Below are 13,160 nucleotides of genomic sequence, written 5' to 3' on the forward strand. Positions count from 1 at the left end.
AGAGAAGATGTGGTAGTGATTGTTTCCATATTGCTGTGCTCCCATTTTCTTAAACAATCCGATTGCTGTGAGACAACAGGCTGTGTGATAAAGCCCTTAGGTTTTGGTTCATACTGGTATTTATATTGAATTGTCATGCAAATTATTTCTCTTATGTTTGCAAGAAAGATAGCTATTAATATTGGTGAATAATTTGGTTACTTAGGACTTACTAGTAAACTATTCTTTGTTGCTGTGTGCCTTCAAGTGGTTTCCGACTGATAGCAACCCTAAGGCAGCCCTATCATGAGGTTTTCTTGGCAAGATTTGTTCAAAGGAGGGTTTCCATTGCCTTCCCCTGAGTCTGAGAGCATGTGACTTGCCTAGTGGGTTTTATAGTCAAGCTGGGAATCGAACTGTGATCTCCAGAGTCATAGTCCAACATATAAAATAATATTTAAAATGCTATGAAACATTTAACAATTGTGGTATTTTTCAAAATACTGGGGTAGTACAGGGGTGAAAAACATGTGGTCTTCCAGATATTGCTAAAGTCTAATTTCTAGCAGCCTAAATCAGCATAGTCAGTGTGCAGTCCAACCAATCTGAAGCTACATGATTCCCACCTCTGGTATAGACTTTGAGCGGGGAGAACCAAGTTCATCTCTTCATAACACATCTGGACATTATTTGGCCAGGTTAGACCAGGTACAATAAAACTGTGTATGCGACATATGCTCCCTTAGTTAGAAATAGGATGCAAAGATAATAAATTATTTATAATAACCTGTCCTGTCTCCTACTGCATTATATTTTGAATGTCCAGATTTGGATATTGAGGGCTATGAAGCCATATCATGGCTGCTATAAAAGGTTCTCCAATTTGCATACTAATAGAGACACTCTGCGTTCTGAACATCAATTAAACTGCTAATGTATCTTTAATAGGACTGCCATAAACTATCCTAAGCTAAAGCCATTTTGACCCCAGTCGGAATGTAGCCTATAAATTCTTCCATGCACATTTTAATCATACAAAAAAGCTGCTATAATTTAGTTTGCTCATGCTGCCAACCCAGTGGGATCCTAGACTATTTCCTTATGAGACTGTTGCTGAATTGTTCTTTCACTACACCAACAATGCTTTAGCATGAATTTTTCTTCTCTTAGCCTGTGTCCTGTTAGAGCATATAGATTTATTAAATTTTGGAGTGTGTGTGGAATTCACTTTGAACCCAAGCTGACCTCCTTGGGGCATGCCATTTCTCCAAAGCAGTCATGTAGGCAGCTTGCAAAGAAGGGGGCAGGAGACCTAGAGATAATAACTGGAAATTCCCCACAGGAAGTTTGGGAGTTGCTAAATAGGAAAGCCATCACCTCCAAAAACCAACACAATACTGGCTGTTTGTTTTCAGCCTCACACTTGATGGCTCCGTGATTAAATCAATGGCCACCCATTCATCTGTTTGCCTTCCCTGCTAGGCTTTTGTTAAGCTAAGATCTTTATACCCTTTGTCTCGGCTGCAGCCAAGCCATTAATCTCATCGCCAGAGGCTAGAATTTGCCTATTACCTTTAGACCCATTCACCCAGGTGTGCTATAATCAGAATACAGCCTCGCTCCACATCAGACCGAACTCTGATTTTAGCCATTTCCCCCCACGTTTTGGCGGCCGTGTCTTTCCATCATCTACATCTACATTGGATTCCTGGAGAAACCTTCAGAAGTAAGTATTTCCTGCAGATTTGCCTCTCTCAACGCTCTACTGAATTTACCTCCTTTACTTTCATTAAGGTGTGTGTGTGTGTGTGTGTGTGTGCGTGTGTCCTTTGCTGTGTGTTTGTTTCCCTTTTAATAAATATTTAGACTTAATTGGAGCAGTCTGTCTCAGCACCGTCTCTTAAGTGATGGTTTTGGCCCTCTGGTATACACTAAGGGACACGGTCTTGCGAGGGGTGTTGTTAGGACCCCTCTCTCAGCAATTTGAGCTAAATTAAGAAATTCCCCTAATTAGAAACTTCCTAACAGTCCACAGACAAAAAGAAAGATTGCCTCACACTTTCACATTTCCCTGTTCTGATTTCTCTTCCATACTAAGGCCTATTCACACATGCATGGAGATCACTGCTCTACACTTGATGACTAACAGTAGACTGTATGAAGTTATTTCAATAAGATGGGTTCCAATTTTGGGACTTGGCTGGCTCTCCCAGTGCCAGCTAAGTGACTATAGTTTTCTTCTCCCACCATCTGTCCTCTGTGGGGTAGGTGAGACAATAGCAAATTTGTCTCTTTAGTCATACAGTCATCTAGAAGCTTCACCTAACATTTTGGTTGAAGATCCAGTGGTACCAGTGGGTTTGGCTATTCCCCCAATGTCATCTGGACCATGAAGGATGGAGTCAGAAGAGTATAAATATGAGCTGGTACCAGACCTGTTCCATACCTCTATAATAATGGATGGGTTAAAAGTGCTGAATTTTAATGTCATCTTGCCTCATTGGAATTTTGTCTGTGGGTTTGTAATTCCTCAACAAGCTAATATTGATGATTCAGTCATGTTATAATCATTCTTCAATCTATAGATTATTATTGATTTTGTGTTTGTGTTTTTAGCATAAACCTAAGGAAAATAGCAACATCATTTTCAAATAGTAGTTAGAATTGGAGGGTTCCATCATCAGAGATTTTTTTTCCTTCAGAGTCATTTGTATATGCTTCATGGATTTTATTCAGACATAAAATTTGCATTTATATTAGCCTCTTTGGAGGAAAAATAACTCAGGAATCTTCTAGTATCTTTTTACCTTAATCAGCAACAATTCCCCATTGTTGCCTTTTAGAAACTGTTCAGTATAGGAGTTTAGCTCACAGCTTTTAAAAAAACTGGTTTACCTTTGCCAGTATGAATCCTTATCCAGGCTGCATCTGGACATTATCATATTAAAAAATGCCACCAATGCTCCTAGCTGGGTGTAGTCGGGATAACTTCCAGGTAGAAGCCATGCTTAGCCGGCCAATTTCTAAAGCCAGGAACTTCCTGGTTTTGAAAAGAGGCTGGCTAAGCACTGCTTCTACCCAAAAGTTACCTGAGCTGCACCTGGCCCATGGCATTGGCAGCATTTTAAGTATGATACTCTCCAGATGCAGCCTGAATTAGGATTAAAACCAGCAAAGGACTTTTTGGCTGTATGCTAAACTCCATGGACTGTGGAGATTATCGCATTAGCTTCGCTGCCAGCATAGACCCGGGATGTAACTTTCATAAGGTGGATCTTATTGCATTCACCCATCACCGGGCAATATGCAGCTCATATGCAACCCAAACTTCTCTCTCAGTTTTTCAAGAACAGGATTTTTCCATTCTTGAAAAGCTGCAGGCAATCCCAGAAAAGCCCCGGTTGTATAACAAAGCTAATGCAATAATCTCCCATGATTCAGTTTTTCACATGAATCCAAGATACGTCAGCTAGCATTAAATATTAATATCTCATCCATCTACTGTTCAGGTTAAAGATAAGGTTAACAAGGTGATCAGTACTATATTTTTCTTTTATTCTGGATCAGACAGATCTTCTTGGATATTCAATGCCCACAATGAACCAAGTAGCTCTATGCTGTAAGACAGGGGTGGTCTCTGCTCCTCCTTTTGTGGCCCCTGAAGCTCCCCACTTATTCACCAAAGACCTGCATTACCACCTCGTTTTTAATGGATAATGCCACAATCTCATACTACACCAAAATGCCCAAGTTTCCCTTTGCTATCCTTCTCAAAATGTCAACAAGAATGAAGAACCTCAAAAAAGATTGGAAAATTTAAAAAAATATTTGTCTCAAAGATGGGAGGGATTTAGCAATTGCAAGGTTTTAAAACTAAATATACAGTGCGCCCGCACCATACGCGGGTGCACTATACGCAGATACCAGCTTATGCAGAAGCCGCAAGGCAAGAAAAACAATAGGGTGTGCACCCATGTTGCGCATGCCACTGCACCACCAAGTGTATGTGCCCCCATTATTTCCAATGAGACACGAGCATACATGGATTTTCCCTCCTTACGCAGGGGATCCAGAACGGATCCGCTGTATAAGAGGAGGGCCCACTGTATTGGTTTTTGTTAGAATTGGTGTACAATCTGCCCTTCATATCCCTAGGGGTTTTGTTCTGGATACACACACTGATCACAGATGGAAAATACTGCAGGACTACAAGTTCTGTTCTACTTAATAGTGGTGCAACATGCGCATGACTGTGTTGATGCAGATGCATGCACATACTGCCATTGAGGAGAATGGGGTGGGGCCATCTGCAGATGACAAACCCACTGATAGAAAGGGCCTACTATATAAGTATAAGATAAGATGGAATTACATACAGTAGAAGTAGAGAACTGAAGAAAAAAATCAGTGATTGTAGAAGAAGATAGAAATAAACATGAAGAGACAGACAGTTAATGAACAATGTAGAACTAAGAACCATTAGGCGGGAAATTGATGCATTTTTATATATTATGTTTTGTTATTATAAGGGATTACGTTATAAGGAGTTATGCTATCTCATGTCTGTTGCAACTGATGATGTGATATGTTTGTCTGATTGAATGTCATATGCTTAATAAATATAGTTTGAAAAAATAATGTCATATGCTTAATAAATATAGTTTGAAAAATTATATTTGATATAACTAAAAAAATGTCAACAGGAAATCACACAACATCCATTCCTATCACTATTTTAAAATCGAACTGCAGAAGAAAATGTCTGCTCATCTCCATTATGTACCAACAGGTGTTTTTTTTTTCCTAAAGTAGAATTCAAGGCAAATTGGGAAGGAATAAAAAAATATTTATTAGTTTAAAAGTTTTGTTCTGAAATGTGAGAGAAGTGAGAGTCCAGTCAAAGTAGTTTGGATAAAATGCAAGTGGAGCTAAAGAGGTTTGATGAGGCATTTACTCAACAAAGTAGTTTGGTGAATATAGACAAAAAGGCCTCTCAATTTTAGATTCTGGATTTTAGAATTGCCTTGGTCAAAAAAAATATGTTGGTTCCTTCCCTCTCTTTATTTTGGGGGAAGCAAAGATTACTGTCTTCTGAACTGTTTTTTTTATAATAACAAAACCTATTTTGTCTCTTCATTCTGATTCTCCATGTATGTTTGTCTGCCTAACTTTCTTTTGTTTGTTTGTTTGCATTCTATTTTAATATGGCTTGACTACTTTGAGGATCACTTGGGCAAAACAAACAAACACTTAATATTGGCCAAATGCCTGCCAGCTGAGGCACATTTGTTTTCTGAATTTACACATAAAAGGTTTGTTTTTAAAATATTTCCTGGAACACTTAAGTCAAGGTACCAGCCCGTGAAGTGGTGAAGGAAAATATGCTTTACTGATTAAAATTCCTACCTGTATCAGTGACAACCACAGGGGCCTAACCATTGCAGTACCAAATTCAAATGGATGATAAGTGTGGGTTTTTTTAAAGCTCAGCTTGCAAGGCTAGAATGCCTTTGAACAGAAGCCATTCACTGAGGGTGACACCATGGCATCAATAATGCAGCTCACTAAAAGTATCTGATGTCTCTCAACAGGGTAGCATTTATCAGAAGTAGCAGCCATGAATTCCAAAAGCTATAAAGCTGTCACGGAAATGTTAATTTAAACTACTGCAGGTTTCCATTGGGTAGAAATTCAACATCTTCTTGACTTGACTGCCTGCACAGAATTCAAACCAAAGAGCTTTGTGTTGTTCTCCACAAAAGGCTCTTTCTACAAATAAACTGAGACTGCTGTAAATAGTTTTTAAAGGATTTTTCTACAGTGTGCAATCATTGTTTTATTGCATTAGTTAATTTGTGGCTATTTTTACATATCCCTCAGGAGTCCCAAATTGGCAGGGACAACCCCAGGTAATCCTCTGGTATCCTACTTTTCAGCTGCTTTTAAAATGTCCCAGTTTCTCTCATCATCTCTCTTTCACCCTTTGTCTTCAGCTTATTTCAATTGCTGTATACTGAATTCAAAGTGAAATTGTAACTTGCACTCAATTAAGTCAGGGAGGAGAAGAGAAAAGAGTGTGTGATCTTGTTCTTCCCAGTGACTTCTGGCAAAAGCAAATGGCTGCAGCCACACCTAGTTTAATAATGTTTAGCATCTTCACCATACTCTGACACCATTTGGCTAAACATGACCCAGTTTTCATCTGAAATATTAGAGGATACCCTAAAGACACCAGATCCTGTCTGATCTTGGATGCTAAGCAATGTCAGCCCTAGTTAGTACTTGGATAGGAGACCATCTACAAATACCAAGTGCTGTAGGCCCTATTTCAGAGGAAGGAACTGGCTTAATCATCCATGAGTATTCCTTGCCTAAGAAAACCTTATGAAATTCATAGAGTCATCATACGCCAACAGGCAACTTGAAGGCATGCACACACACACTACTAGAAACTCCATTTATATTTTTTTTCATTCATTTAGTCTTAGTAGTGTCCTCCTGGTGGCTATCATTTTATTTACTTGAATGTCCCAGACATTTTTAAATTCTGGAATATTCGCGATGGATAGAAGACTCCTATTCCACACTCGCGTCTAGCACATTTTCTCTCTTATGTCCTGGAATCTACTCACACCCTCCTACCTTCAGGGTAGCTGTCTGGTAATGGCTGTTCTGCACATGGATAGAAAAAACACTGTGCTCTAGTCCTTGTCTGGAAAACAGGAAAACAACATGAGGTGGGGGGGGGGGGTTTGTGTGACGGTTGTTTTTAAGAGGAGCATTTGAAAAATAAATGGAAGTTTGAGGCCAGGAGTAGAATGTAAAAGTAGGATGAGATTATTCAGGCAAGAAAAGAAGCAGAGAGGAAAGCCATTCCAGCAGGGAAAGCTAAAAGGAAAAAAGAATCTTTGCCCCTTGAAATCTACTCAAACTACTGTGTGTCTGTCTCTCTGTCTGTCTGTCTGTCTGGGATGGTTCATCAGAAGATGGATAGTTGGCCACCAGAAAATGAACTGGTCACAGGAACTCTGTGCTCAAGAACCCTGTGGAATGGCCTTGGTATAGGGCCAGTGGAATCATGGACCATTGAGGTCTTGAGGCTGGTGGTGCCCAGAGAAGCTTCCATCATAGGGACCCAGAAGCTCCCTACACATTGCAAGGCAAATAAAATACTAGCATGAGTGCCTTCCTCAATTTGGGTTCCAAGGGAATCTGAGTCAAGGTTCCAAGACACTGTTGATCCAAAAAATTGCACCAGTCACATCAATATTTAGGTTTCTTTTTCACTGGTCTTTCTCTAAAGGGGCCATCACCATACCCTTTGAGCAGCTATAGCACTTCCCCAAAAAAGAAAAAAAGGGGGGGAGGGAATGATTGGGGACTCAAAGACCCAAGAGGGAGAAGGATATGGTGGTCACAAAAAGTCTTGGCCCATTTCTGGAGCCAGGGAATCATTTTGTTTGTTCATGCCCACATGCACATCCAACAGTTCCCTAGACTTGCAACTCATACAGTTGCCCAGGAATGTTCCTTTTTGGACTACAGCTCCCAGTATCCCCACTATTAGCATGTTTATGCTGGTTTGGGGAACTTCACAGGATGAGAGTCTGAAAAAAGGAAATGTGTCCATGCTGTGGTTGCTTTTCCCCAGAAGGAAAGAAGGGCTTGACCTTTTATTACTTCCATTTCCATGTAGCATGCTTGAACACACACACCCCAGACTAATAAGAGTTAAAGCCAGTCCTTATACTGTGACACTCTAGGTAACAATTCTAGGCACAGTTCTGGGGCAGGAAGCCCCATTGAGCACAGTAGGACTTATCTTAGAGTAAAGAAACATAAGATTCTGCTATTGAGCTAACCAAAAAAGGACATGATTGGAAGCAACATAGATTTACCCAGCACCACCAAGGTAGCAGAAAAGGCAATCTTTCTTCACCTCCCTCTGATAAGCACACTGCAACTCAAGTTGAGGAAAACCACAAAGCAGGGCAAAACGATTCCCAATGGCACTGAAGTATTTAAGGGCATTTCTGTGTTCTTCCTACAGAAGGAGGACAAGGAGTTCTCTCTGGCTTCAAAAATAAAAGGAAAGGAACTTGCTTATCTTTTATTTTAAAAGAGAGAGTTTACACACAGACACAGATACACTCTTTTTTCTCTCTTGGTAGAGTTCCTTAGTAATTGTTTCCCCGCACACACACATCTTTTTAACCCTAAAACAAGCATGCATAGGAGATATGTTCCATTTTCTTTGTGTGGGCTTTAGAACATGTTATGATTTTGTTCTCTATTGATGCACCCCTTTATTGTGCAGCTTTTGCTGTTTGATTTTTCTTCTTATTAAATACGTATTGAGAAGTCACTGAGAAACATATATATTTATTTAGGATTTTATCCTGCCTTACCCCAGTTCTAAAGATTCACAAATGTGATTTCAGATTACTGGAAGCTTCAAATAAATACAAACTATATATCTTACAACACTCCCAGGCTGTTCTTGGTAATTCATGCATCTAGTGAGTGTATTCCCATCCAACCACTTTAACACTACCAGGAGAAATGTCTGTCATATCTTGGTAAACTAAGGAATGAAACTGTTCGGCCATTTTATGCTTGTTCTTGGTCAGACCTCGGAGGCAATTCGTGACAATAAAAACTGTTACCTAGAGGAAATTACTTTGGGGGAGGGATGCTGAGGGAAAATATCATTTGCATTATGTGTAAAAATAATATCATGTGGGCTTCTGCAGTGAATTACATTTTTACACATTATTCATTGGGGTTGAGGTATTTCATCTGACTTTATATAAGTAAGCAGAGGGGTTTTTTTAACAAAGGCCAAGGAGCAGCACAGCACAGCAGTGACATCACTGCTCCTCAAACATCTGCTTTTTGACAGAAATGCGCTGTGAGATCTGCCTGTGTCCTATTAAAATGCAGAAGAGATGGGGTGAGGATCTATGGAAGGAGAAATTAGAGGTCCCATGGTGTTTTTATCTAAATAATATTTCAATTTTTAAAAAAATATATATTAAATATATTTTTAAAATTATTTTTTAAATTTTCTTTAAAAAACATCACCTTTTACCAAATTTTCACTTCAACACATGAAACTATGTATATGTAAATGTATTGATTCTGTGTGTATGATACTGTAATTTAAAGGTATAATTTTAATTTTTCTAGTTATTTATGTCACAGCTATTACTGTGACATTCAGAGATATGCAGAAATTACTATGAATGAGTAACGTTAATACAAAAAACATGAGTATAGATTCTGTATAGTGTGGGATAGGAGCAGGTCAAAGGTGATGTGACACCATGTACCGTATTGCATACATTTTTTAAAACGTTCTGTGCACAGGTAGGAGCAGCTCAGGGTTGTACATGACTGAGAAAAAACAGATTTTACTGCAAACCAAAATGTCCTCAAAATTCCATTTCATCGCTCAGCACCAGGCCATTTCCATTCAGTACTGAGGCACATCCTTTGCTTCTGACAGAAAAGTTCTGGCAGAACAAAATGGTGCATCTCAGCACGGAATGGGAACAGCTTGGCAATGGGCAATGGAATGAGGCTGTTTTGAGGGCACTTCAATGTGCAGTAAAATCCATTTTTTCTTGGTTGCACGCAGCCGTGAGCGGCCCCTACTTGTGCCCAGAACATTTTTTAAAGCCCCATTGTTCCCAACTTCTACCCCAGTTTACTGTCCTAATTTCCCCATTAAATTATCTATGGCGCATTACAGACCGCCCAAAAGGGGCGATCTCACGCCGCTGCAGGTTGCTGCATCCAGGAACCGCAGCAGCCAAACCACGCAGTTCCCAGGTGCAGCAACAAAGAAGTGCCAAAATGGCACTTCTTCCTGGGCCCCAGAAGAGGCGCTGCAAAGCGCGAAGCACGCACTTGCAGCGCCACTTCCGGTCCACGACGTCCGGATGCTGTGCATCCATGACGTCAAAATGGCGGCACCCATCTGTATGACGTAGTCATTACGCGCGAGGGGCAAGGTGCATCAGGAAGCACCACCCCTCGCGCATAATGATGGCACCTCATGAGCCCATCTGTAACGAACCTCAGTTTGTTTAGTTAGGGAATAAATTGTCCTGTTTCTTTTATGCTCTCTGCCTTCATATCCCTTACATTTACATCCCTAATCTTGATAAAGTTTCTTACTCTGAAACCTAGGAATTGAATGGAATTTTCTGACAACTCAAGTATCTATACCAAACTGGGATTCCTCCAAGAGGATATAAGAAAACAGGCTGAACTGTCTCAGCAACAACAGGGGAGTTAGCTGAGAGTTGCTCATCTGCCAAAATTAAAATCATCTAATATGTGCCTGAAAATTCTGAATGGATTTTTTCATTAGTACATTTGTAGTGCCTGGAGGGGCGATGAAAAGGGGAAGGAGGGAAAAGCAAACCATCATGAGTAGGCTGGTGAAATTTTTAAGCTTGTGGAAGTGAACCTTTAACTACCTCCCACAATATCTCTTCAGTATTGCACACTAGTGGGATTGAGTATTATTGGAGGAAAGGAAAGAAATGGCTGTCTTAGCAAGGTGAAAATTTTAATCAGTAGAAAATGAAACCTGAATTTCATAGTTGCAGAAGAGGGCTGAAAAAGAAGACACTTTAGACAGAACTTTAAATTAACCTACAACCCAAAATTCCTTTGGCTCAGAATATAGGTGAATTGAAAGATGGTGGCAAATCTAAGCTGGGTTTTTACAGGCTGGCTTTGGCTACATAGAAGCTCACCAATCTCCACAGTTACAACTCTGCAAATCCTTATTGGAGGTGTCCTTTGATTTTATTGTTTTAAGAGTGTGTCTATAAGAGCAGATGTCTTGTGACCACCAAAGAGCACACACTTTTTGTGAAGTAAAAAGAAAGAAAGAGAATGATTAAGGACAAGTTGCTATATTGTTTTGTCATGCTCTGATCTGTAAAGTTCAATTTTAAACTGTAAAGGATGGGGTAATAAAGACAATGAGGAGTTGTCATGTCCATTAAACATTAGTACTTTGCCTTCAGCTGTATTTGGTCAATCATAGGCTGTGTAGTGATGTATTTATTTCATCCTCCTGCTTTCGGCGATGATTGGAGTATGTTTGCCTTGTTAAAAGGGACAACCATAACTCTGCGAAGTCAGTTTAATCAACAACTGAGCTGAGCCATTTTGCAGAGACAATATTTGTATACAAATGCTACAGTTGGATTTGCTTTGCTTGTTTTATGTTTCTTCCCTTTAAATTCTGACACATAAACTGTTTTTAAAATTTCCCTACTGACTCCTAGCTTTAGTTTGCCTGTCACATCGGATTTTGTGAGTTACATTGTATTATGTCATGCAGTATGACAGACACAGCCCTTGTGACAAATCACACAATCCAGCATGTCAGCAGGGAAATAAGAAAATGACATTCATGGACAGTCTTTTTATAGGCCCCAGTGCAGTTTCATCTGAAATCATTTTTCTTTTTCAGACTTTGGCTATCTGCAGTTGATTCGTGAAAATTTTAGTCCTTAGATTAGGATGCTGTAAGAAAGACATAAAAGAAATGAACCAAGTAATAATGTGGACACCAGTGCCATTGGGCAAAGTAATCTTAGTCCTGGACCAAGGATAGATGACAGAGGTAAGTGTGGGGCAGAAGAGTCCCTCCACAGGGCCAGTAGATGACTGCCTGTCCCAGAGATTTTCAGCATATCCACAGAAAGACCTATGGGTGTAAGAGAATCATGGGCAGTCTTTCTACTCTGGATATTGTAGGTATAGGCTCTGGGAGGCCTTGGCTCCATTAGATCCACAGCTTCCTTTGTCCTCAGATATGCTGGCACAGGTATTCATGCTGGACCCTTGGGAAATTTAAAATAAATGCCATTAAGGAAAAGAACTGGACACAGTCACTATGAAGTTTATCACACAGGCCCCTGGAACGGACCTGGCGCATTACAAAAGGGGGCGGGATGGGAATGGGAGGCAGCATAGAACGCATCTTACTGTACAGGAGAATTCCGCTGCCACCAGAAGTTCCCATTGCATTCCGGATGAGCCCCTTAGGAGGTGATTTTCCAGAACGCTTCTAAACAGTTCCTGAAAATCACTTCCTGGAAGACGCAATTATTGCCTGTGCAATAAACTATTATGAATGAAGTGAGCAAGCAGAGTTTTGAAGTGAGGAATGACCTTCACATCTCCCCTAAACTCATGGTTGCTCAGTTACTTTAAGGCAGGGTACAGTTGTTCCTTTAAGTTGGGGGCAACTTTGGTGGGCCTGAGGAAAACATTCATCCCTAGCACCTGCCACTGGCTGTATGAGTCCTAGAAATGCATTGAATTTATTCTCCCCTCACCCCATCAACAATAGTAATGACCAGATGTTCACTTCTGATTTTCATTTTTAGAGTGGAGTGAGGCAGCTAATAGGAGCTGTAAAAAATGAAAAACAACAACAACAACTACTACTACTACTACTACTACTATTGTCTGGGGGCTTCCAGAAATGGAAAAATAAGAGAGGGGCTTTTTTGGTGTAGGAGGACATCAGTGTGTGGGCTTGGGGCGCAAAAATGTCTGCTTAGCCTGTTCCTGCTTCAGATGTTACCAGATGGACAGCTCCTAGAGCAGTGGTGGCAGTGATGATGATTGTTGGTGGTAAAGCCAAGGATGGAAGAAGTCATGAAAAAGCATGGGAAGTTGACAAACAGGGGATGTCATCATCTGAACTTCCTTCAGATTCTGTATTTCAGACAGAGTAACTGGCCTGTTTATTTACACATTTACTGTAATGAAAATGATTATATTATGACTTATTTTATGTTCCAATTATAGTTGTGGAACTCATCTTAAAGTCTACCTGACTAACACTTGATACTTTATTTATTGATACTTTGTGTGTGCTACTTCAATTTTTTTTTAAAAAAATCCTTAAAACAGTTGTTTTGAATTTTGTTGATCACTTAGCACATCTTCTTGATGTATTTCTGGCAGTTGAAGCTCTGCTGCAGGAAGTACTGATGTTTCCTCTTTCAGACAGCCACTATTTTTGTTCTTTTCACTACGGGTGCAGGCAGGACAGTCCTCTAACACATCTCTGATGGCTGCTGCCATGCCAGAGTTTACACCAGAATAGTGCTTTGATACCCATGCTCCCACATGAGCAGCAA

The sequence above is a fragment of the Sceloporus occidentalis genome, unplaced genomic scaffold, assembly GCF_023333645.1.
Source record: "Sceloporus occidentalis isolate IW3139 unplaced genomic scaffold, rSceOcc1.0.p SCAF_7, whole genome shotgun sequence".
In the NCBI taxonomy this organism is placed as follows: domain Eukaryota; kingdom Metazoa; phylum Chordata; class Lepidosauria; order Squamata; family Phrynosomatidae; genus Sceloporus; species Sceloporus occidentalis.